The 27,680-nt window shown below is 44.9% G+C and overlaps 1 protein-coding gene across 3 annotated transcripts in view; it reads right to left on the bottom strand.

The window, feature by feature from the left end:
* Nucleotides 1-27,680, bottom strand: part of nhsa (Nance-Horan syndrome a (congenital cataracts and dental anomalies)) — a 57,333-nt gene that overhangs the window by 28,383 nt on the left and 1,270 nt on the right. The gene's annotated exons all lie outside the window — the stretch shown is intronic.

Here is a 27,680-nt window from a genome sequence, read left to right as displayed (position 1 = left end):
CTTTCCCTTAAAGCACCTGTGGGAGCTGCAGCCAAGTAATAAAAACACACAAGCCCTTAAATCTGCTCTGCATCGCTCCCGAGGCCCCGACCCCAACAAAGGCAAATCAGGGCCGAAAAATACGACATCTGTTTGCTGCACGTTGCTGCTATCGCTGCCCCGGACCCCGGAGAGGCTCTGTGAAACCATGGAATTTAACTTCGCTGCTCCTCCGCTGAAAGAAGAGGAGGATCCCTGCTCCAGCTGCACAAACAGCTCCGGCAGCATATAGCGGTTTGGGAGGGCGTGTCCGGCAGTGAGGGAGGGGTGTGTTCGAGTGTGTGTGGAGGTGAGCCTCAACCTGACCTTCTGCGCCGCAGCATACCAGCACCGCTGATAACACACAAACATGAAGCAGAAACAGACACTCTGCAGAAGAAATACACACTTTGAGCCTGTAGTACTGAATCTAGTTCACCGTTAGTGAATATAACCATGTACTGTGGTAGACGGGTACACCAGGGTAGTAGCCAATGATCTATTTATGAATGGAAAGTTTAAACCAGACCTGATTGGAGCTGATTAATTGTTTAGTCAATGAAATGATGAAAAATGTCAGATTCTTTCTTTTGTCCAATCAGCAGTCTAAAACCTCTTCATTTATTATCATAATCGACAAAGAAAAACAGCCAATCCTCACGTTTAAGAAGCTGGAAGCAGCAAACGATGGCCATTAATTTTCTTTTGATTGACTAATCAATCAATCGTTGGAGCTCACGAACAAATAAACACTTCTGGGAAATGGGCACAGGTGCCACGTTTGATTGATACAACTAATTAATAAGTAAAAAAAGATTAACAGTCCATCATCTGTTTGTTTTAAGGGGGATCGGTTTATTGTTGGCTCTAGATTAAGGTTCATAAGATTCACCTGTTCTTCAAAGAACAACTTAATCAAACACGCTCAATGATGTTTGGACCATAAACAGCAATTAATGCCAGTGAAAACTATATTTATGACGATGAGTCATTTGATTCATCTTCCAAAGGAACACAAGCCAAATATTAGGCAACGTGTGCTGAGAAAGAAGTGATCCACTGTTTGTTTATGAACAACACCACCGGGTTCATGTTGATTAATGGCTGTAAATTTACACCGAAATGAAAAGGTGAATATAAACGTCCGCCCTGGAGGAACGTGTGAAGGGCCACCTGCCAGCTTCGTGCTGTGGCAAATACCTCTCACATGTATCAGAGGAGGGTGCAGAGCCACGAACGCTGCCCAGCTGACTGCCATCAGATCTACAAATCATATCAGAGGGGAAGCTCTCGTTACTGAACCCCCAACACTCCACTGCAACTACATATTTCAGCTGCGGGCGTTTCCACGAAGCTGCTGAGGCAGCGACTTTGGATCCATTAATGCCTCCAGAGTCTGAGAGCGATGTTGTCAGTCCGCTCCGTCATACAGTGAAACCCAATCCCCCCAACAAACAACTGGGTATCGTTATAGCATGGCCCCCGGCGTCCTGGCCAGCCCTCCTGCCTAAATATCAGAAGTCACCCGGAAGCCTGAGATTCAAGTCGTCCCAAAGCACTGAACCTTATCTGAGCAGCTGCATTGTACTTTATAAAGAGAGCGTATTGAGTTTCCAGAGGAGGTTATTCCCATAGGGCTCGTGTTTCGTTCAGAGTCAGATGTTCCTCTGACTTTGGTTTATGGATCAGATGAATGTCTGATGGACGTTTCCTTCAGCGTGCACTCATCACACTACAGGCCAAAGCTTCTTCTATAACGCTGCCTTTCTGAATCAGTTTTTGATTAACATCATCTTCACTTCAGCCCGTGTGCGGCCGCGGAGGTGCCGACCTGTAGCGTAATTAGTCTCCCTTCATTGGCTGCTCACTGGAGGGGAGACGCACTTAACTTCACGGACATAAAGAGAGAAGAAAAAGAAAAGAGACCGGAAGGAAACACGTGAAAGAAGCGGAGCCTGGTGAGTGCTGAGGGCAGTCAGAGGCTGAACTGACAACAAACACACACACACACACACACACACACACACACACACACACACTCAGTGCATGCCGTTTTTCGCTAGCTTAAGGCTAATGTGCAGTCGTTCTGCTGTAAAAACAAGTGATCCCACAGTCAAACCCGGCAAAAAATGGCTTTTTCAGGGATAAATTCAAATTGGCTGATTTAAAGAAACACCGTTTTTCTAAGTAGCAGACCAACCTGTAAACAAAAATCTGACATATCGCTGCATAAAGCTGATATTTACGCATGACAATCAGCATTATTAGCATTCATTTATTCAACACAGACTCTGCTTTTAGCTCTGTTTTTGGTCTCCACCGACCAGAAAAGTATCTGACACTGAATTCTCCACATTCATTCTATATTCATCAAAACAGTGACCATGTGAAGCAAAATCACCAGAGAGCGAAATGAGGAAATGAGCATGTTTTTAATATATTCTGCTCGGTACAGTGTGACTAATCTGCAGATAAAAAGAAAGTAAAAGACACTTGCTTTAACAAGAGATCACCATGGCAATGACTGTTGTTATCCGACTCATTCGGCCACGTTTCATTGGTCAGCCAGATTTTAAAGGGACCAATAAAGAAGAGGGATGTGTGTTTCTTTGTGTGTGAATGAAATGCGGGCATGTTTGAGCGCTGTGTATGCGGGCGGTCAGAGACGTGGAAGCTGCTCTGGTGATTCCTCTGTAGAGGTCGTGATCCCTCAGGCACAGACGAGGCGGCGGGCAGGAGACGATGTGTGGATGTGCACATCAGAGCGTCGTGTTTCATCTGCTGATCAGCTGCTCCCTGTCTCTGTGATCTGAGGCTTTTTACCTTATATAGGAAACAGTCGTCTCAGAGCACGCCTTCACATGAGCCGGGGCTTGGAGGACGCTCCCATCGGTGCTGCCTGTCCCTTCCCATAACACGGGCATTAGGATAAACTAGGCACAGGGGGCCGGTAAAAGGGGGAGGAGGGCATCTACAAAAGGCAGGGATCAGCGGGGAGAGTGGAATTTCTTCATTACTTCTTAAGCTCTGCTGTGCATTATCTCTGTGCTCAAAGAGAGTCCCCGCACTGGACTGACCTCGGTGGCTTCTCGTGGCTCAATGTGCGGCGGCTCTGTGTACCGTTCACACATTAACTCAAACGTGCAAACCGCCACTCAGGCCACTGGAAATTTACATCTCTCAACCGCACAGCATTTTGTTGACAAACAGCTGAATTCTTGTAAAACACACGCTGTGTTATAATGAATTCCTTGGCTGGAGATTTAACGGCGAGTGGGCAGAGCCTGCACCGCTCAGCAGCGGGCTAACCGCAGATTTCTGCAGTGCAAGCCCAGCCAAAGGGCAAACCCTGACTGGAGGGAGGCCACAAGGCTGCTCGAAGCCATGTCACAACATTGAGCTATTCTCACTTTCAACATCGTTCAAGATGTTCGGCCCTGAAAGCCCTCCGAGACGGGCAGTTCTATAAACAACGGAGACCACAAAGCTGCAAACGGTCTCCCTCTGAGGCAGGGATGAGCAAAGTTTACCCTCCAAATGGGTTCTGGTTCAGGTTGAACCATGTTGATGCGAGCCTTTCCCCAGATGGTTTCTGTTGTAGCCACGCTGGTCCACGTCCGGCCAAGGAAACAAAGATCTGACCTCTGCACGTCGATCTCTGTGATCACAGACTGTTCCAGTTGTTACTGGAGCAGAGACAACACTGGGACAGTGCCGCTGCCAGGAACCAGCACGATCACACAATCACTGCATCCTGTTGCATCATGCACTCTCAAAACAAATCCACATGTCAACACCCCCCCCCCCCCCATCATTTTATCTGTGCAGTCCCACAATCCAATCAATAACAACTATAACTGAAATCTGCAAAGTACCAGCACTCAAAAATGCACAGAGTGACTTTTTCATCATCTGACCCAGCAGCTTTTCACATGAAATGCTTCCATCCAACACCGAGGACTCACAAATTAAAGCCTGGCGACAACCACATAGGAAAATAGTTGTTAAAGGTCTAAAAACATCCAAAGTGCTTCCTTCCTTTAGTATTTCCCTCACCGAAGTACAAGCTGCTTCGTGCTCTAGTACTCCTTTGTTTGCTGAGTGAAAGAAAGGGTGAAAGAGCTTCGTGAAGCAGTGAACAGGGTCCATGAAAACTGGCTCTGAGGGACTGACTCCATGATGGGAGGGAAACTTAATATGCTCCAAGTGGGCAGCTGTATATGCACAGTTATGACACAATGCATTGTTTTCATATGGTATGCATACGCTTTGAGCAGTAAGATGGTGGGAACTGAGATCCTGTTATTTCCTGTCTGCTTCAGTTTGGGGGAATAACACCTGTAGGGTTTTTATCCCGTGTGTGTCCACGTGTCTGGGTGAACCTGTGTGTTCACACACTAAAGAATGTGGAAAGACAGACGGCGTCTCCAGACCTCGAGTGCTGTCAGACCTCGGCTGTTACCGCGGATCGACTTCTCGCCTCCGGGTTTCTTCCAGTTTCTTTTCATGCTAAAATGCAGCGTTACAGTCCATCTGTGTGGCAACATATTGTTTAGTGTTAACGCAGAGGAGTGCAAAATATGTCAACAAAAACTATGCAGGCAGCAAGCGGCTTTATCAAAACATGCAGGATGGAGGCTCCAATCCAAAGTCAGGCTGCAGTGCGGTGCTGGAGTTCACACGGAGGGCAGACCATCACCTAACGCCATATAATATATCCATAATACAGTACATGGAAAAAAACACCCAATGCAACGAGATCCCTCTTTTTCCACCTTATTGAACCAGACTATACACTGATCCCAGCTGATACAACACATTTTACCTGATAAAAATCATATCTGGCTGCCTCGAGAGGGCCAGAACACTGCCTTGGCTGACACTGGATCACATTAAAGTGAACTTTGTAACCTCTAAAACAGCATGCAGGCGCATTCGAAGTACCTCCAGGCTAAAGTAAAGTCGGCCTTTACGCGCCGCACCTCGCTCTGTTTCTGGGTTGTAAAGGATTACGAGAATTCTTCAACACTATGAGGTTACTAAAGAAACGGATTAGGGTTATGTTCATCAATTAGGGGATATTTTCTGAACAAGCTCGTGCTGGCCATTCTGAGCAGCTCTCATGTTTCAAACACGCTTTCAACTTCCCAGAAAATACCTCAGAAGTGGACACGCTCTGCCAAGAGACTATGAAGTCATCGCGGGCCCTGCCCTGCTCGACACGCTCGCGTTATGTAACCCAGAGCTGGAGTAAAACTCACATGACATCAGCCCGGACGTGCGGCGGAGTTTAAACATCCAAGCGACACTCGGCTGTGAAGTGTCAGCGGGTTATCAACAACGAGCTGACGGCTCAGTATCATCCTATTGATCATCTGCAACAGATTAAAACACTAAGATTACGTTTCCTGCACTTAAAAGCTCCCTTTGCTGACAGAGAAAAAGACCTTTGATTGGTTATTTCAACACGCTGATTACATCTGAAACCAAGATGCAGCAACACACATGACAGGCGCATGACTCCTGCTTTCCACGAGGTCACTCTGAACACACTCTCAATGGGTAATCATGCTCTCTGGGGTACAAATACAGTAACGTCTGAGCGTGATGCTATTGGCCAGAAGTGCGTGGTCTGCTGGCCAATGGCGTTGCTCTCCATTGTTTCTGTGTGTGTGTGTGTGTGTGCGCTCCTCGGCCCTCGGCTGTGGGGTGTGTGGGGGAGCGGAGCCGACCTCAATACTGAAGCCAACCGAGCAAGATGATTTCATTGTCTTCTCCTTTCATTGCCCTTCCCCATTTAGGGATGTAATTTGTTAAGTAAACAGCCTCTACAGTCGCACACCACATGAGCACTCTCACTACCGAACTGACTCCATCTGTGTGCACACACTGAAGGACTCACACACACACACACACACACACACACACACACACACACACACACACACACACACTGCCAGCACCACAAACAGATAATATCTCAACTACAAACACTGTGAATCAGCACATTGTTCTCATATTTCTCTGCAGAGTAAAGACTTTTTCTCTCCTTCCACAGACTAACACCAGTGTCTGCACCGAATCATCTGCCTCTCTCAGCACAAATACTGGGCCAGTATTAATACAAGCAGGCAGCTTCAGCGCAACTTGCCTGGCAACACAGCTCTGAGGATTGGCTCGCTCCGGTCCAGACGTCAGGTAGATCCTGACCAGAGTTTCCTTCTCTCCTCTCCCTCATGAAATCTCCTGCAAGTTGTCTCAGAAAGCAACCATATAGACTAAACTAAAGGCAGGTTCTCTAAAGTAGCAGCTAAGGCAATCTGGGTACAATTACACCCACCTTAATTTCAAAATGAGTGTTTTTAAGGGACAGCTGTAATTTTGACTGACCTTCCAGCTCGATATGATTGCTAACGTCTGCTTGGATCCTATTGGGTGTTTATCCACTGTAAAATCGAGTGTTTAAACTCATCTGGGTGTATTGCATTGCAGTTTTGTCCTCGTTCTCTGCAACATGTTCCACGCCCTTCTCTTCAAATCTGGTACAATATATTGATTTAACTGCAACAGGAACATCTGAATCCATGCATGAAATAGAACTGAACGCTGTAAACCCCAAAAACTGTGATAATGGATGACTGGCAGCCACACAAACCCTGAATTTGGATGTTTTCTTTATAAGCACGCCTACTTCCAAACGCATGAAACTGACACTAAAGCTGAAATGAATCGTCCTTTAAACAATTACTTGATCGACAGAGAAATAAATATTTTGATAAAACATTGATCGTAAAGTCATTTTTCAAGCAAAAATGCCAAAATACCCCAAGTATCATGTTCTCTCCAAAGTGAGGATCGGCTGTTTTTTCTCTGTTATATATGATTGCGTTACTGTGGACTCTGGGAAACTCCGACAGGCATTAAAAACTATAAAGCTTTAGTTTTATGGTCCAGACAATAATGGACACTTGCAGCCCTAATTGAGCCAACCCGTCCACTTATTCTGCAGCAAAGTAACATCTTAGAGATACTTCAAACTCCTGTGAATGTTCATCTCATATTGGTAATTACAGTTTAATATATATATATTTGCATGTATTCCCATAAAATCTTAAACTCTTTTTTGTGGTTTTGTGGGGGCAAAAAAGGGCCGAGTGACTTCAAATTTTCCATCAATCTGTAACTGCAGGCTCGGTCTAAAGAAGTGGCAGCTCCAGTGTGTCGCTGCAGACTCTGGGGAAAGGCTGATTTAAGAAAGGATCTACCAAACCCACGGATTAGGCTTCTTTCAGAGGAAGTAGAGGGGGATATGTGTGTATAGTGTGTGTGTGTGTGTGTGTGTGTGTGTGTGTGTGTGTGTGTGCGGGGGTGGGGATGGGAGGGTAAAAGATGTCCTTTCTCCACATGTGAAAGACCCCAGACTCAGCAGCCGCCACTCAGTTATGCGTGACCACCAACCCCTCCCATTAAATGAGCTTTTATCTTGCGAAAGGACTCATTGGTTTGTTTGTGTGGTTGGTTCCGTCTTCAAGCCCCCAAACAATATCTACGAGCTCTCAACTTCACTAATCAGTGACTGTAAATTAAACTCTAATTCCTCGGCTTCCGAGAGCCTAAAGATCGTCAGACGTTCATTAATCTGCTTCCTGATGTCTCGGATCTTCGCGCTCTGCCAGCACGCAGACCCGAGAATGACTGTGCAAACGGCAAATATTTGATAACTGGCAAACCGCTCCGTCTCTCCTCGGCTGCTCGACTGTTCTACGTTAGCCTTCTTGTGTGGTCAGGAGGCTGCTCAAGAGAGCTGCAGGAATGCGAGCGTAGAGGAAAGCCAACAATGCTTTTAGAGCCACCGAAATCTTGTACACAAGCCACTTGTGTAGTTCCTGTGGTTCTGTGTGTGCAGAGTAATCTCCCTTTGAAGAAGAGGCACAGTGAGATAAGGGATTTTAATTGCCACAGGTTCCACAGTCACCCTGAAGGGCTGGGTCAAGCCTTAGCGAAGAAGAAAAAAAAGGCAATGGAGCTTAGACATTCAGCAAGAAGCACAATATCTTCCTTCCTCTTCTCGGACTAAGCAGCAGAGACAATCCCATGTCTAGAAAATGAAGGTCTTACTCGGTGTGGGAGTGATCCCGGGAAGTGACTGCGATTAGTCTGGCTCCACTGGGCATGATATCGCAGCAGGGTGAACCTGGATCAACAGGAACACTCGCGCAGAGAGGAGGAAGACGCGGGGAACATGCATCGTAATTTGGCCTCCTCAGTCTGACAGTGATTTCCGAGATGCTAATCACATCAACTTTGCAGCTGAGGCAGAGTGACATCACTGCGAGCTTCAAGTTCATCCCACCCTGGCAGGCCCCAATGGAAATCCAACAGTGACGAAGAGTCTGCGGGTCTAAAGCTTCGCTGCCGCGCTGCAGAGCCTCTAATCACGAACAAGAGGATTGTGAGATATCAAGTAATTCTGCAAAGGCATTAAACAGCAGCCTGCTTAATGCTAATGGATCATAACATCACTGCTGACTGCATCCAGGTTATTAGAAATTAAAGCTTTTCCTACTGTAAGTCAGGATTTAAGTCATATGTTCATACACTTAAGAACTAATCTTTAATATTAAAGGAGCAGCAAAGACACTTCTTCCCTTTCTTGCGGAGAGTTAGATGATAAAATTGATACCACACTCGTGTGTTTACGCTAAGACTGAGTTTAGCTTAGCACAAAAACTGGAAACAGGGGGAAACAGTTAGCCTGGCCCTGTCCAAAGAAAACAAAATCCATCTACCAGCTCTACAGTGAAAACATCATATATAATTTGTTCAATTTGTAAACAAGAAAAAACAAAAAATGGAAAATTGTAGTTTTATGTGGGATTCTGTGTGGGACTATTTCCTGAAGTTTGCTGATCACACTGTAAGGTTGCAAGCAACCAGCAGAGTTTCCAGGAAGTTATGAGATATATCAATTAGTGATCTTTACAGGAGTTTCCAGGCGTATTGTGTTACTTTGACCAGAGCCAGGTAGCTGTTTCCAGTTTGTCTGCTAAGCTGAGATACCCAGCAACTTTCATATAAACTGTACAGACCAGAGTCGTATCTAACTCTGCAAGACAGCAGGTAGACATATGTCTTCATAAAGGGAAAATATTTAACAGAGTCGTAAGTATTTGAAATGTCTCAACGTACAGGACAGGCCTGTTTCCGGGAGCAAGCTGGCAGATATTTGAATAAAAACATACGCGGTTAAAGGGCCGCCTGGGTCAGCGACATCGGCCTACAACACACCAGATGTCACTCGCGCCTGTGAGGGAAGAGCTTGTGGTTGACACTGAATATTAATGAAAAGACAGAGGGCTTTTCCACATGCTTTGTCTTTGTCCCAATAAGGGTCACCAGCAGTGACACCAAACTTCACAGGGACAGAACCAGGAGATTAGGGGCGACCAGTGTCCCAGATTACAGAGATCTGTCTGAGGTCAGGTGCACACCCGTGCTTTCTGTCATTTATACAAACAGTATATCGTCGGTCAAAACGCTGCGGCAGTTCAGTGCTGTTACGTAATTGCACAGTATCTCACTGCAGGCGGGCAAACAGGACGACACAGATCAGGAGAGTACAAACCTTTGTTGTCCTTAATGTGCATCAGAATTAATACATAAGAAAATGTATCTAACATACATGATAATATAGATATCTGTAATCAACATGAAATAACCTCATTGTTTCTTCACACATGCACAAACTGAGTACTGCAGGCTGCTGCATAAAATACATAACAGCTGGTCTTCAGCACAAGTTTGAATACTACTCTACTCTCTGAAGAAAACAGAGTACACAGCGGTGAGCACTGCTGATGACACACTGCAACAGAATGAGGTCAGCAGCTCCTGAAACACCTCTGGCCTCATGCCCAAAATCCTGATGAGCAACAGGATGGAAGGAAGTGATGTACGGAGCACCGGGCACCTGTGAGGCTCAGGTTAAATGCAGGGCAAGTCGCCGCCTTAAGCCAACATGCAGCACGCTACTGCTCTCATCTGCTTTGTGATTGGCCACATTCAGTGTTCACTCATTAAGGTACAAGTGTCACAGCCTCTCCTTTCCTAAGTCAATGCTTCTGATGAAAAGCACCATGTAACAGATTAAAGGTACAGTATGAAGGCGTGACAGTGCAGCTGAGTGACAGGATCCATTTCTGATCTGAAATGAAAATAATGATGCGATGATGACTGATACCACAGGAAAGATCCAGTATCAGATTACTGCAGAGCTGGATGCCTGATCCACCACATGCTTCCTCTTTTCTCTGCGTCTGCAGCCGAGCCTGTCGGGACCTTTCACATGACATGTCGGGAGAACAGTTTTAAGGTCATACTGAGGCTTGCTGCTCTGCTTTACCTTGCGTAACTCCTCACAGCAGCCCTTTAATCAGCCCTGATCTGATGTGCTGAGCTTCAAGTGTATTTATGAACAATGAGTAATCGTGGTCTAGACAGGTCCCTCTGGAGGCTCCTCCACAGTTTGTTTATGGAGGGAAATTAGGTCTCGGTGGATTGTGGTTTAGGCTTGTCGCTCTCTTTGGTGTGAAAACTGTGTTTGTGGTGTGATATCTGACAAGAAACACGAGCAAAATGACAGAATCACACCTCCAGTTTCCTCTGTTACACCATCAGCTCAGCGGCCTCGCGGAAAGTAAAAGTCCAGATGGACGGGTCACATCTGTGCTCAGAGGAATGTATCCCCCGTCACCCCTCTATTCCTTCACCCTGAGGGCTTTGGGAATGTCAGGACTGTAAGGTTACTCTCCTCCTGCCACTCCCCGTTCTGATTTTCGAGACTCACACCGATGACCGTGACCAACACAAGCCATGCGGTGCGACAGGAGCGGCGTAGGCCTACGAGCCACAACAAAAACAAGTTTTAGATTAGAGATTAGGAGAAAAAAAAGAGCAGCCTCTGATGACGATGACACAACCCCAAAAAACAGACACAGCGTCATAAAAGACAGATTAAATAAAACACCATAATCTAGGGGATCAGGGGAATATGCAAATTCATTGCAGTGACTCATTTGTTACCCAGTAGCTCTACCTAAAAAAAAAAAATCTGATTTCTAAATAAGGAGTCACACTCTGCAGATTCTGGACGGTCCTCATGTTTCCAAAGGTAGATGTGAAATTCCAGGGTCTGAGCGCTGACCTCCTTTGGACATCTTATCATAAAGGTCTGGTGAAAAGGTTCATTGTGCCAGTGATCAGCGCTCCTCCCACAGACATCCTTCCATGTCAACATAAGCAACACGATTACAACACCAGCCACCAACAATCCAGACTGTCACCACTTGCAAATTAAACCCACAAAAACAACACAGCTAATGCAACATTAACAACTTTAAGTCATGTTCAGTTGCTCCACTTAGACGGCCATCACCAGACGTCAGCAGATGTGAGTCAACAGACGGAAAACTTTGGAAACAAAGTTAACTTTGACTGCATGAATCATTCTGCAGCTGCCAAACACAACAATTTTTATTCGATCTTAAAAGAGGGTGTATTTCTCCACATTGTGATACAGCAAATGAGGCCATAAAACCTGCTGTAAACCCATTACCATCACATACCCGGCCAGAAAACAATTTATCCTCAACACACCCATAAATCTGGACTTGTATGACAATGTAAGTCATGGGTCCATGAGTCCAAGACCTCATTTACACCTGCTATCAAAATTCAACCTGTATCCAGACAAGTTATCCAGGTAAGGAGAAACGCATGTTAACGCAGGGTATAATTCGTCTGACCACATCGAGAGGTAGCCTGACTTCTACCGTGTTCAGATCTTTGATAGGTAGGCATGACAGTGATACAGATACTTTTTTTAAGCTAAAATAAAATACAGGTTTAGTTTAGAGAGCGAGCAAACAAGAGGGCTGAAAGAGACGGGCCTCTAATTAGTGATTATGTGTTTATTCTGCACCATGAAAACACCACAAGATGCGTTTCTCAGCAGAACTGCGTGAAAAATGAAAGCGATACTGGAGTGAAATGAATAACAACAGCAATAAAAAACTGTGCAACAGTGTGTGTTGATCTGCTCTTAACAAGCCATATAATTTACCATGTCACAGAGTAGCCTTCACACGAGTATCCGGGTAACATAACCAGATTTTAATACCAGGTATAAATGGGGTGCAAGTTTTACTGAGTTTACTGCTGTCATAGAAACAGTCAATACCAAGTCAGGACGCCTCCTGTCAGCTCACACCGACCTCTGCTTTCAAGCTCATGTGTAAAACTGATGAAGGACGCTGAAATACTGCACTGTGCAAACATTTGCTGAGACACACTGATGAGTTAAGATCAACTGCTGTCTCCAGGTCACCACGACATTTGGCTAAATACTGCATTTAAGAATCACCCATGAGTCCTGGTGGGTTTGCTGTTGACTTGTTCACAACCTGCAAATTATTCTCATTTTGCAGATGTTACTCATGACCATCAAATGTTTTTTGGGCGTGCTCAACCCAGCTTCGGTTTGCCCGGACGAAAAGTTTGTGCAGTTAAAAGTAGTCAGAGCTGATGTCTATGAGCCAGCGCTTGATCACTGAAAATACTCAGTGGCAAAGTCCTTCAGGGGAGAAATAACCAGCCTACTCTTGTGAAAGAGGATGATAGGCAGTATGAAAACACAGACTGCGTGCCGAACACTCCCTCTGCCCACACTCAAAATAGACAGATTGCTTTGTTGATGCCACTTCTTATCCCTCTGCACATTTCCATTTGCACCTCACCCTCCATTTCCTGTCGAATCATCTTTGACATTGCGGCTTCTTTTATGAAGCCGCCGAGACGACACCTGGCCCAAATTAAATTGTATTAAAATGCAATGAGTGTGCATATTTTCACAATGGGTAGCCGCAGCGGGATTCAAACCCCTGACCCTGGGTCAGTGCCATCGCCACTGAGCAACAAAGGCTCATGCTGGACATATACGTTTCACAGATGGAGAAGGAGGAAGCAGCTGCCCCCTGCCTTTCAAAGAAGAAGCTCGGCAGAGTTCGTACTTGACTGCACATGACATCATTGGAAAGGCATGCGTCCCTATGTATTGCTATTAGAATGCATTGTTGTCTGTTGAGTGGAGTCTGATGCCCCAAGTCTATAACATAATAGAGGCACTGAGATGGGCTGAGGAGGGATGGAAGAGTGAATGACTGACTAAACCCTGATTTAATGGCTCTTACAGTCTGAATTATGTGGCCTTTCATTGTCACGACTGTTTGGCATGAAATCTGATTTGGCTTTGTGTGCAATATGACACGATCAATAGGCTTTCAAAGGCTTCAGCCAAGCGTTAAGGCCACCTCGTGACATCTTGAAGAAATTTTCTCTGACCATATTTTACTGCTCAGCCCTATGTTCATTGGCTGTTATTATGAATATCTTGTTCTACAGACAAAAACATCGATCAAGAATGACAATGGGATGAATCGCTGATTTACAGCACGATGTAGCCTCTATCATTTAGATTGAAACGTCACCCTGGGGTATTTTCTTAGTTTCACTCCCTGACATGAAGTCATAAATTAAAAGGTATTTCACGGATGAGGAGGGCTTGACCACCGAGGTAAATCACTCTTGGATACCTAAGTGTTGGATCATTCCCACCATCTCAGATTTCTTAAGCATTCTCGTGGCAGAGGTCATGAAAACAAAAGCTGTGGGAAGAGGAACCAGTCAAGTGATTATTGTGCAATATCTCAGTATTCAACCTCATGCCAAAATACACACTTGGAAAACAATATCTCTACTCCATGATCACACTAATGGGGATATTCATCTCAGACTGATTTCTTCTTCCCACCCTGATAAATAGCCAAAGCTGAAGCGCATCAGTTTGCACATACGGCAGCCAAGCGAGTCTGACTCAGCCTGCTCCTTTAAACTCTCACTGGCTTTCCAACACTTCCTTAATAAGATCAGGATCAGTGCTCCTTTAACTTGTAGACCCCCTGAGGTGTAAGAACAGGAGGTGACGTTGAAACATAATCCCCTATGCATGCATGCACACATGTCATAAACAAATAGTTGGTTTAAATGCCCGAACTGCTTAGAAAGAAACACGCCCTCCATATATACACTGACACGATGCACCTGCTCGTTGCCCAGAAGCTGTGTGCTCTAGGTGTGAAAGTGTCACTAAAAAGAGAGTGCATTTGTCAGCCATAAATCTTGGTTAAGGAAAAATTAACTTCTTCCTTCCTGCCTATAAGAGTAGTGTGTGTCCTGCAAACTCCCCGTCGGTTCACTCTGGCAGCCATTCAGGTTGAACACACACATCATTCTTTGGCAGGGCACCAACATAAACAACAATCAAGAAACAAGGAACACCAAATAGGGTGTGGGTATGTGCGCTTCATATGGACAAGACGAGCAATGCTTCAAACAATGGCCGCATTTCCATCACTGTAGATTTATGTGCACAGGTACTGCATTATAAACAAGGTTTTTGTCTTTTTCTGAAAAAGAGTTAATGCACTTAATAGGAGGTGTAAACACAAACACAAACAAGTTCTGACATAACAAACATGTAAGTCATGAGTGCTCATCCATTTGCACTCAGAGTGAAGAAGCCCAATCGAAAAAACCCCTGAAGCCCTCTGCGGCCCAGGCCACTGGTTTTCCTCCATCTTCTTCTTCGAGGCTGGTTTTGTTTCCGGTTCGCAGCATCTGCTTCCTGTACTCTGTTTATTACAGCTTTGCATAATGTAGCCTAAATACCTCCAACTTCTGATGAAACTGTACTTTGCGTACTCTCGTTTATTTCCTCTAGAAATGAGCCAAATTCGCTTTAGTTTTTCTTTTTTGCAAGTTTGCTTCAAATTCATGTGATAATTAGATGGAAACACAGCTTGAGGCAATAATTAAAGAAGTAAAAGGACCAACATTTCTGGACCTCTGTAAATGATTGCCACTTTCTTGAAAACAATCTTCCCAAAGCCCAACATAAAGCCTCCATAAAAAGACAGAACAAAAGGCAACACGGGTGCCATTGAAGGACAAATGGCCTACAAAGAAGAAAAGCCTACAGAGCTTCAATTGAGACTTGACTCTCCAACTCAGCCTCATAAACATGAGACAACTTGTGTTCTGTAAATACATCTTAGTCACTCGCAGTCGCAGGGTAAATGACTTGGTTGAAGCCCGACAAATCCTGTGCTTCTTATAATTCCTTGATGTGGATGAAACAACAGTGGTGCAATGCAAAGATCAGGGCAATGTGCCCCTCCCTGTGCCCTGCAGTCCTCAGACTGTGTTTAAACCAAGAGATCAGACACCCGTAATCTCCATTGTCCCGTCCTGGGTAGACGACAGGGTCCTACCATGGCCCACTTTAACAAGCAGGGCCATCTGCGGAGTCACAGATGGTCCTGGCAATGTCTCACAGGTTCCCACATTTAGATAGAGGGTTAACCTGATATGAGCCGGTTTACAACAAAGAAACGTCCACACACTCTCAAACCCACAGTCTGCGAGTGAGAGCAAGGAACAGCAGAGAAACCGGTGCTGCTTTTGATAAGTCATCACAATCCATAAGCCTCGGAATGCAGTTTATTATGTTTTTAAGTCCAGAATAACACAGCAGCCATTTTTCACACCATATCTACACCTCCATCGCAGCTCCCCTCTACAACCTGGATCTCCCAAAACATGGTGCACATGCTTTTGATTACAACATGTTATTCTCATCTGTCAGAACGAAGTCGTCTTTGATCCACCTCTATGCACTCCCTTTAACGCTGCACCTTTTAAAACACACCTTCAAAACATAACAGTTCTTCGTACAGCTCCCCACCTCAGGGTTCACCTCGTTCAAACTAACACGACGGTTCACTGGCTGAACAAAGACAACTACGCCTTTATGACAGGAATTAACAGGCATCATCAAGGTGATAAATGAGACATTTCTGTCACAAGCTGGTGCCACTGTGGCATTTAGTTTGAAAGAGAACAAACAGACGGGCAATAAAGCGGGGAAGAGATGGAGGCACACTCTAAGGACACATGGAGTGAAAGAATTCAAATCAATGGACATCAATGTGTACGGCCAAATGGGTTCAACCGCTGCATTTCTTCCTTTAGACAGAGTGCTGCCGAGGTAACTGCCCAAACATTAAGTGAATGGAGCAAACTCCTACTGACAGCCTTATTCAAACAGGTCCCGTGTCCAAGATCTCCGTTGCTGATTGGCCGCCGGACGATGAGGCCGCCAGGCGTTATCCCAGCATGGGAGCCGTGAACTTGACCCGACGTTAAGGTGAAAACGGGAGGCTGGGAGACTCTGAGCTCTGATGGGTGAGTGCGGCCTGGCTTTGTGTCCCTCAATGGAGAGGTAATGAGTCACACAAAACTTCCCAGCAGCCAGCCAGCTGGCAGGCAGCTCGCCTGCACAAAGAGATCTGCGAGGGTAGACCTTCGCCCCAACACTGGTCTGTTTCAGCATGGCAGCCATTCAAAGCCCTGCTTTCCATTTCATTTGCACAAGTGCTTTTATATCTCTGGATTTCAGTCAGACATATGTCTCTCTGTCTTTTCTGGAGGGATCATCTGACTCATGTCCACTTTGCTCTCAGTGGCGGGTGGAGACCGTGGGGAGTGGGTTCGTTCATGCTTCGACCTAAAATCAGCCTTGGCTGTTTGGGTCACAAGTGTGACCACTGGTCAAGCACCATGTGTTTGAATGCAACTAATAGCATAGTTTGAATGCAAATGTATCCCAGACTGCTTTGAAAGACTCTCTCATCAAATTTGTAGCGTGTGAACAGCAGGACAAACCTCTCAAACACGGATGGATGTGGGTGATTTGCCTCGTCCAAAGCAGAGAAAAGGTTTTGAAGGCCAAACAGCCACAAAATCCGCCTCTCTAGTTCCAAGATGGAGAGGAAATGTGCATATCTTTATCATGCTGCAGTAGCGGTTTCCCACAGATAGACTGATACACATCATGACTGAGTCCTAATTGGCCGTTTGACTACTTAATCAAATGTTCTGTGAAGCAGCAAAACAAGCACCAGTGAAGATCAGCGTCCATGAAATCAGGATCAAACTTCACTTGCTCTGCCTCCTCAGAATCACGTGGGTTCAGCTGGTCGGCAGGATTTGCCACTCATAACTTTTATTGTAAGATGTTTAAAATGGTCTTGTAAAACACACTGGACAGAGTTATTTGGGGAAGTTAAGGAAGTGGAAAGAAAGCGCATTTCTCAAAATACCTCAGTTTCACACAAGGAAAAAGTTACACTGAAACACACAAACAAATCCTGATGTCTGGTTACAGTTTAGCAGTATTCTTGGGAGTTTTCCTGCAGGAGGAGGGAGTCCAAATGAAAGTCCGTGCTCCTAATGAAAGACACCTTCCACAGTGCTGTGGGCTCCTGGGCTGACGGCCAACAGATGGGGCTTATCAGCTGGTAACAACACAGCAGCACCTTCAGGTACTTTCCCCCATGCACCATGTCCAGCTACCATTTCAGATACAGCCTGAGGGAGGGAATCGGACAAACTGATGTGAACAATCCACAGCAGGCTGACCCTCCATTAGTTCTGTGATGCAACAGAGGCCAACAGCCCTCGCCTTTCCCATAAATGACTCGTTATGAAAAGCTATTTCCAGGAACGATTTCTCCAGGGTCTGACAGTGAAAACAAGTCAAAACCACAAGTGTAGTCACTAAAAGTGTAAACCTTGTTCAAGACAAATCCAGACCAAAATGTAATGTGTACAAATACTGACACCCGCGGACGCACATATATATGAAAACTAGAGCGACTGTCTCCACTTTCCACAAGGTCATGTTTCATATGAGTATAAAAGTGAAAGCTGTGCCAGCTGTAATAATGACCTTTGGCATCACTGTTACACACCTTGCACTGTGGCATCAAAGGATTATTCAAATACCGACTCTTGTTTGAAGTCGCAGTTGTTCTTTTTGGCTGCGTTCAGACTTTGGTATTCGCTGCTGATTCCTGGTTTTTACTGTCGCCCACAGCATTCATAACTTTACCAAAATAACTGAGGAAGCCGAGAAGCTTTCCAAGCAATTTTCTTCCCATCCCGTACTGTAGATCCTGTTTATCGCTCTGCTCTGAGGTGCAGTCCCTTCAGTACGATCGGTTTGTCCGACTTTTTTCAAAAGCATGCTAGTTATTTTCTTGATATTACTCTTTAAGCAAAAGCAGCAAACCAAAGAATAAGCTGATTTGATTTATCTAACATTGTATAACTACAAATGAAGCATTAACTATTATAGTAAGTTGCTCTGTGATGGCTTCATGCCTGACGTAGAGCGGCTGCCAAGAAAAGACTGGGCAAATCATCACAAAAGCCCGACAGCAGCCATGATGGAGGATATAAAACTGGGTTTGTCCAAAATACTATTTCCTTTCTTTTCTGTCTTCCAGTCTCTCCCTCCCAATAAGTTCATAGTTATGGGAGTATGAACATGCTGATCACACACCAAAGCTGTGTACTCTGCATTACTTACACTCATCCCTCCATGTGACTGCTGATGAACTGTGCTCCTTCATCTCAAGTGTACAGTAAACATGGCTGATGTTTGTGGTAGAATTACACCATTTTTCCACAGTTCCAGACAGTTTTGGAGGCACAATGCCGCATTATGTTAGAATCTGTATTTACTGATGCTTCTTACTCTTACACTATCCCTGTTGCTGCTGTAACACTGCAGATTTCCCCACTGTGGGATTAATAAAGGATTATCTTATCTTGATCTAAACAGGTGAAGTAGGAATATTTAACAATTGCTGCACCTCCATTGTGGAAAAGCAACAATACAGCGTCTCATTCACTACATTCATTAACTTCTCCTCGGATGTCAGTGGAAGTTCCCTCCAAGTCCAAACTCCCCAGTGAGCCGTGAGGGTGCAACCTTCAGACTGGAAACTGGATCTTTCTTGAGAAAGAACACATATGGGATAGATTGATGGTAAGATAGAATTTCCTGTTTTCTCATAAGTAAACATCTAATGGTAAGACCTGTGTGTAGCAGACTGTGGAAGTTTGATGTGTCATGAGATCAGTAACAAGGGCCACAATTGAAACGAAAAGAATTTACTTGGATATGAAAAGACCCTTGTTACTCTTTCAGGATGAGCCAAGGAACATTTGGTTACTCATTTGGGTGCAGTGGGCTCAGATATGAAGCTGTCATTTGTTACGACACTGCACAGTGATTTATACATCAGTGCTCATGCACAGTATCAAATATTAACCACTACAACTGTCCCCAGAGCAAAAGGCATCCATTCTGGGTTGATCAGTAGTCAGTAAATGTTTAATAAAAGAGAATTGCTCACTAAAAAGCAGAACATAATGGAGAGCGGGTCATCCATTTTTATGGCAAAGCACTTTTTGCTGCGATAGCGGGGCGGTCTCTCCCCAGTGGGGCTGCTGGGAGCGGGTCTGGCTGAATCTCAAAATAAGAAACTGGGATACAGAGATGAGTGAGAGCGAGAGAGAGACCCAGAATCTCAGAGAAAGCAGTCAGAGGAGAAGAACAAAGTATACAAAATGCCTGAGGGAACGGGCAGGCACAGAAATTACTGGCAAGGATAAAGGATGAATCCGGATGGCGAGGAAATATCCCAGAGGAGGAGGGTATAAAGGAGGGAGGAACAAAAGCCAGTGCAGGAGGGTGAACTTGCGTGTGCTTCAAAGCACAATAAGCCGGGTGGAGGAGAGCCGTCCTCTCGCATTGACCTGTCCAGGAAAGCCTGTGTGGAGGCCTCAGGTCATTCTCAGTGCCACAACTAGTGCTATCTGGAGCATTAAAGTGATGCACATCTGGCACGAAATGAAGAGTGCACGAAGTACAATTCCCATCTGCTAAAAAACTGTTGATTTACAAGGCGCGATTTGGCATTTGCAGAACTAGTCTTGGAAAGATAAGAGTTAGAAAAAGACACAAAAGTCATGCTGTTACTTTGCGGAAAGGTGACGAGAAGCAGAGCACCAAAAATCTCCGTCCAGGTCAGTGACGCTCGTTCATAAGCACTCCACCAGACTGCTACAGGGTGCCTTCCACTTCTTGCACTAAAAGTGTAAATCAGCGTGACAAGTGAGGGCCCACAGGACGGTACAAACACAGCGGGAAGCAGATAAGGCCATGAGGAGGGAGTCTGGCCTGAAATGGCAGTTATGAAGAGAGCAGAGGACGGCTTATTGGGTCAGACAGCCATTCGCCACCAACAAATATAAGACGACTTAGTTTAGGATAAAGACTGGGAGGCAGCTAGTCTGGCCCTTAAAAAATCCACCTATTAACAAGTTAAGTAGTATCTTGATGGTTTAAAGGTGTAATATGTAAGAATGGACCACCTGTCGAAGGTCACTCCAAACAAACAGGGGGCAGCACATCACCAGAGTGACCACTAACCGCTGCTCACTATACTCTTTGCTGTAGCTAATGTATCTATGGCTGCCATTAGCCAATTAGCCCACTTAGCTGTGCAGCTAGGCTCTATCAGCTGACGAGTATGTGCTGAAATACTTGTTGGCCGAGCGCAGGGACTTCCTTTGGACAGAACCAGGCTAGCTCTATCCCCTTGTTTCTTGTATTTAAGCTAAGCTAAAGTAATTGTCCACTGGCTGTAGCTCATATTTAATAGAAGGACATTATAGTGGTGTTATTCTACTCATCTAACTCTCAACAAGATAGCTAATAAGTGTATTTCCAAAATGATAAACTGTTCCTTAAAATAACAGCATCAAAACCCTGAACTCATAGCAGTAGCAGCTGCCAGGGTGCTTTAAACATTCTGTTACCGAGGGAGATAATGCAATTAAAACTGTAACAATAAAGCTGAATATCTCTCAGCTTTGACGAGATTATTCCAACTGTCCCACCAGGCTGAAAAGAAAACCCAATGCCAGAGATTGTACGTGTGAAGACAAATCCGACAGATCAAACTGCCGTCGGCTAAACTGGTGAGTCCAGCGTTTACACCCACCCTCATATCAGGTGCTTTCTTCTTTGCATCACTTGTGTGATGGTGGGATGATTGATGAAAGGCTCTTTCAACTTTAAAGACTCAACCTGGCTGATCCACGGGCTCGGATACAGAGGTGAGGTGAGGGGAGATCACATTCCAGTCAAATCCCAGTCTAAACACCTGCATGGCAAATTCACATGTGTTTCCTTCCTGTTAAAATACCAAGTGAACTCACATCTTCCCCACCACGCAGCATTTTTAAGCCTTAGGTTTGTCCTAATGTCAGATGAGAAGATCTTTTTAAAGCGTCCGTTAAAAAATTTTGATTTGCATGTGCAGATCATTTACAGACGACAATTCACTGCAGGGTATGACTTCCTACTAGTAACAGAAGTGGGAGGATTTATCTATTATAAGGCTCTTTTTATAGAGCCGTGATTCACTCTGTGTCACAGATCCTTTATCTTTCACTTCCTACTAATCTCTCTCATCAGATAGCGAGGAAACTCGTTACGTGGGGTAAGAAAAGGAGAGTTCACGAGAATCTTACTTGACTCCTTGCTGCAAAGATACCATGATCTGTCTTAAGATTTCTGTAAGAATAATTCCCTTGCGTAATATTTAAGTCTGTCTTTGTGACTTTAGTGGCCTCGGAGGAGGGACTGCAGAGGAGCACAAAAGCCGGGCAGGAGATCCTATCATTTAAAGACAGTCTGACTTGGGAGAGGAAACCTACGCAGGTGGCCTGAAATGCTTCTGGCTAGTGGCGGCAAGACAAAGAGCAGCTGACGATAGTTTTATTGCCCTGTGGGCTGTCAATATTTCTCCAGGTTGCCACGGAAAAGAATGCGGTGGGGTGTCGTAAACTGCATGCTACAATAAAGTCAGTTTAGCTTGAAGTCAGGCGTGTATTTATTTGATTTCTGGAGAAAATCTCGTAGTCTCAGCTACAGTAGGATGATTAATAGCTACATGTGGTAGATGTTGTAGAGACAAGAACAGAGATAAATAGAGGTGATCTACATTCTGTGTCGAATATTACAAGCAGTACTTGTAATAAATTGTTTTTAGTACAAGAACAGTATTTTGTGAAGTACTACAGGTGAAATTGTTTGTGACTCAAAGTTGTTTTTGTGTAGTTCAAGTTTTCAATGCATAAAATTAAGTTTTAAAACTGGGAAAACTTGGAGGAAGTAAAAGACAAAAAACATCCAAAGTTATCCATGCAGCTGTTCATGGCTCAGTTTTTCTTCAGCCATGAGTGACAACCTGGACTGAAGACTTTAAGTCATTGAGTTGACTTTGACAGTTTAATCATCCCTGGCCCTGGACCGGGTTTTGCCGGTCTGCTGACCTGTGGCTATTCAGTATCATGTCAAACATTAAATCCACTCTAATTGGCCGGTCAAGTCTTAAAAGGCCAAGTGATAAGAAAGATGGGGGCGGCTGTGTTTGCTCTTTTGTGTTTTGAAGGGGTGTGTAGAGGGGGGGTTCGAGGTCAGCGGGCTTTTGAGGTCAGGGGGTAGATGACTTTGCCCCCTACACCTCAATTTCAGGACAAGCTTGAATTGTCCTGCTGGCCTCCCAGTTCCATACTCTGAACTCCATAAAGACTAATGACCGCTGGGGAATGTTAATTAATAAGTGTGAGCGCTTGTATGAGACACACACACACACACACACACACCTCAGGGAAAGGGGATAGCTTATCATGGTCCCCAAATCCTGCAGCAGAAAAAACAATCCACTCTCACCAACAACAAACTGGAGCTTAACTTCCTCTGAACGAGCCTGTTGTTACAGGCTCACATGCATACATTCCAGAGGAGAGGCCCTAAACACACTACGCACCAAATGTTGTTCTATATACCTGAAAATACACAGAAGATTTAGCTTGTAGGTGAGTGTATAGACGCCAGCCCTCAGAGGCACTTGCTCTCATGGAGGGTCCCACCGCAGGAATGTAAAGTGTAATCACTCACACGTTTCCCTCCAGCAAAGCAATGAAAAACCTTCACCTTAATTTTAACAAAATGTCTCCTTTCATAAACAAACACATCTTCACCCCCTAACTCCAGTTTCCCCTCCATCTGCCCTAATCACACCAGCCATCCAGGCCAATTTAGGGAGCACGTGTGGGGTGCAAGGTCCCGTAAGTGCAGGCGAGCACTGTGGTTTCCTGGTCATTGGCTTTTTGGAATGCTTGACTTGACAGAACGGTTCAGCAGAAACCACTTCAATCGCAGGCTGAGCGATCCACCGAGGCTGAGGTGCTGAGACACACACATAGTTAATGGAGCCTCGTGAAACCTTGAGTTCAACCTGGTGCAAAGACCGCACTTCTCATTTCAATGTCAAATGACTCTGGCATGAAAATAATTTGCTGACAATGAAGTGTTTACACCATGTTATCAGGTTACTGCGTAGAATACTGAACAAAGCCACTGGTTTGTTCATAGTTTGGTACTTTCTTCATACTCTCGTCCCAGAAATGCAAAGTCAGAGTGCTGAATATAAACCAGGAGGAAGTAGAAAGATATGAAAAGGTGACATTCGCTATCAGACAGTTGAATGAAAACAACGGGGCAAAGCATCATGGTTGTCTAGGCCTTCTGTCTGGGAAGAGGGGGAAGGTGCAGGAATAAATGAGCAAGTCTTTGAAATCCGCTCTATAATTAGCAGGGGTACTATATCAACGGCAGGTTGCCTGGACCTGCAGAAGTATGCTTACAGTTGTGATAATGAAAGAGAAAAGATGAGTAAAGGCTCTCGATCTTCTTCTAAAATGTGATCCAAGATTCACTGATGCACGTCTTTCCTTTGCGTGAATGATTTAAAGTCTGTGTTCACGTTATGGAAACACACGGGTGGCATTACCTTCTTTCCGCATCTGTTCCCACCACACATATTTAACTCAGCTACTTGATAAATAAACACGGATTCACTCGAGAGAACACCACCGATAAAAATGCACTCACTGATAAAATATTTTCATTCTACTTCATCTGAAGCGCTATTGTGCATCCTAACACAGATTGCTATTGACCTTGAATAGAGCTTGCAATGACTCGTTGTTGCAGCCTCACGTAAATCAAAGTCCCAGTAATGGCCTGACTGGGTCAATGAAATGCAGAAGGGAAGGACTGTCAGCAGGCTAATGTGTTTTCATGGTCTAAACTGCTCTGGTGGAGTTTGTAGTAGCATAGATGATGGACTACTGCCGTCCACAGAAACTGTCATTCCAGGCCACGAGGCTCACAGAGCCGCACGAACGTCACGGTGCTGAAGTGGAAGACTGGTTATGAAGTGACATCAAGAGACGGAGGGGATGGTAACTGCAGAGCACAAATGCACGGTGCTCAATCTTACTTAAGGGGTTTTTTAGGCAAGCAGAGAAGCAGCACAGCGGAAAGCATAAAGCACCTTTAAGCGAGTGAGAAACCGTCTCTGCTGCAGGCTCCTGTGTTTTCTTAAACGTTCTGTCACATGGAGTATCTGTCAAGCAAGGTATCGTTTATAAGCTGATTTCTTTGAGTCCCAACATCTAGGCTGACTGCTCTTGACAGTTATTAATGTGGAACTCCAAATTTAAAGCAAACTGGTTAAATAATGGCTGCTTTCAGAATAAAATCTCCAAACATACGAGGGAACTGTGAATTCTGCACATGGTCAAAGTTATGTCTACTAGCAGCGGTACACATGCAGTGTACTTATCTAAAAGATTAGATATAGACTGTGGTTGTGCTTTCATGCGGAGTCATTTGCAAACACTTTTTCTTGGTGTACATAACTTTGAGTTCAACTTTTTTATGCACACAGGTTTGAAATAAAGCACCGTGCCAAGTCTTGTTCAAAGCATTTTCTCATTGAGTTACAGTTGTACAGAAGGTTTATGTTGTAATACTACAACCGATAACACAACTTATCACTTTCAACTTGCTGCTTTACAGTCACAAGATTATCATGCAAGACTGTGCACATGCAGCTTGCAACACTAATGCATGATGGATGTAACACGATCCTGTTCTTGTATCTGTAATGAGCAGAAAGAGCAAAACACAGTCCCAGAAATGTATCATCAGTGCTACTGTGTTTAAAGTTTTTCTCAGTTTTACTCTGCGGATCTGTGTCTTCCTCTATTTGGTATTGCGAGGAAGTCTCTGAAGCAGTCTGTACAAGGAATGTGGTAAACTGCCAGCCATGTGCTCTCGGACCAGAAAAGCCAGAGGGCCACTTGCCGCCACAAGTATTACAGCTCCCCCTCCACATTGAGCCAGTGTAACTTAAAACCCAGCAGAGTGCTCTGACATGGGCCTGCACTGCAGAGCCCGGTCTGGCCGAGGCACTCTGATGGTAGTCAAACACAGACATTGATGGGGTGTCACAGGAGAGCTGTCCAAACACAGAGCTGAGGGATACATGCCAGGCTCCTGGTGTGTAAATGTGTGTTGAAGTGTGTGTGAAGCAGAGGATACAAGACAGAGGACGAGAAAGAAAGAGTGTTTCACGTGGATTTGGATAAACAGCTTTGCAAATGGAGACAGCCTCTTCTTATTCTTCACAGAAACATTTGTATACTGTTTGTTTAAAGGAATCGCTGCTGTTATTTAGTTGGACTGCACCGTATAAATAGCCACGTCAATCAATCACGTACAGTTAACTGTCTATATATGGCCGCCTCTTGTGCAGCTGGTGTTGTTGATGGAGAATAAAAGCCTCGATATGAGATGGAGCAAAAGTGAGAGATGCTGCACTCCCAGCAAACCAAGTCGTTTGACCTAAATGTGTCAGCATCGCACCGAGCATTTAAAAATATGTCCGCACACAAATATTACCACAGAGGGAAATGGAAAACAGCCACACCAGTGGTACTTGTCCGCACCACCAGACAAACTTCTTCCAAACAGCAAGGTGGCTTACGTGGGACAGCGTTTGTTGTAGTTTACCGGTGGGTCAATACCTGATTCTGTAAAATCCAACATGGCATCTGCAGCTGCGTCTTCAGCAGTCACTCTGGGGCCACATCATAAAAGCCCACCCCCGCCTACTGAGCCCTCAGTGCATTGAACTGCCCCATTTACACTAATTGTCATTCAGATGAGGGAGGGCTCTGTTGTTTAACATGAAAAGCACAATTAAGAGTAATTAGGCTTTTCCAGGCCAAAGGGTGTTATCTGAAAACCAAGCACGCAGGACCTCCTGCACAACAACATGTAGTGCGAGGGGATTCGATCATTCCATTCCAATATATTAATTCCACGCTGGAGCAGCAGGCAGTAAGTCATTTGACTATAATTTTACCATTTAGTGTCAACGTCCTACAGCAGCTTAAACACAAACTGAGCTGTGAGTACTTTATTCATAAAATATGACTCTAATTCCAACATGCTGTAATAACTGATTCTAAGAGTTGGCTTTATCAAAGCAGCTTGCCAAATTAATTTACATGGAGTCTGGGTGGATACGGAGAGCTGGAGTGGAAAGAAAACCATGACAAACCAAAAGAAACAAGAAACCGTGTCACTTATGATCATCCATTAACTCTGTGTTGAATCCCAGCTCAGAGAGGAGCGCACTTGCAAATATGAACTGATGGAGCCTCTTTGGATCAGCCTCAAACTGTCCTCAAGACCGAGCAGCAAATCCAGTTCCCTTTGACTTACAACGTCTAGATACGACCGAGACGACTCAGGAGATTTACGGACATATTGCGAGTGGTCAGCTTATTGTGACTGCACTTAACATGACACTTAACAGTTAACAGACCAGCACAGCTACTCAGCAAATTCTGGCAAACCAAAATCTCAGCAGACATCAGGTTTAAGAGGGGTCTGATGGCAGGCGGCAGAGAAATACCTCCAGGCAAACTAAGCCATTCACAGACCACAGGAAGCAGGGTCCGGGGAACATGCATGGACCTGCTGAACCTAAACTAAGGCAGGGTAAATCCACTGGGGTATGTCCGAGCTGGAGGGACTGTTTCGGGCTGAACAATTCTGAGGTGCACAGGTGGCTCAAATGCTTCCTGGAGAGTAGGTTTATACATAAATACACACACACCCACACACATGCACACAGCCATGTTTCCATCGCTTTTGGGGACATTACATAGACTCATTACTTGGAGACATACCCTAACCATAACCACAACCACTACTTGCCTAACCCTAACCCTTATCCTAACCTTAACCCACGTCTTCACCATGAAATGTAACAATTTACATTATGGGGACCTGCATTTTGTCCCCACAAGTACAGCAAGTCCCCCACAATGTGACTGTGTAAACAAATTTATGTTCCCACAACTTCAGTAATACATGGGCGCACACACACAGAGTCGTGTATACATAATTTATGGGGACATTACATAGACGTAACCCTTAACTTAACCTTAACCCAAGTCTTCAGCCTAAAATTCAACAATTTACACTGTGGGGACCTGCATTTAGTCTCCACAATGTGACTGTGTAAACAGACTTATGTCCCCACAACATGAGTAATACATGGCCACACACACACACACACACACACACACACACACACACACACACACACACACACACACACACACTATCGCATCACCCCACAGTGACTCGGGGTGGGGTGGGGGGTGGGACACGGAGACTACAGGAGCCAGGCTATGGCCAC

This window comes from Chaetodon auriga, chromosome 3 (genome assembly GCF_051107435.1).
Source record: "Chaetodon auriga isolate fChaAug3 chromosome 3, fChaAug3.hap1, whole genome shotgun sequence".
NCBI lineage: Eukaryota > Metazoa > Chordata > Actinopteri > Chaetodontiformes > Chaetodontidae > Chaetodon > Chaetodon auriga.
The sequence above is the reverse complement of the archived record's forward strand: the minus strand, read 5'-3'. Positions and strand labels throughout refer to the sequence as shown.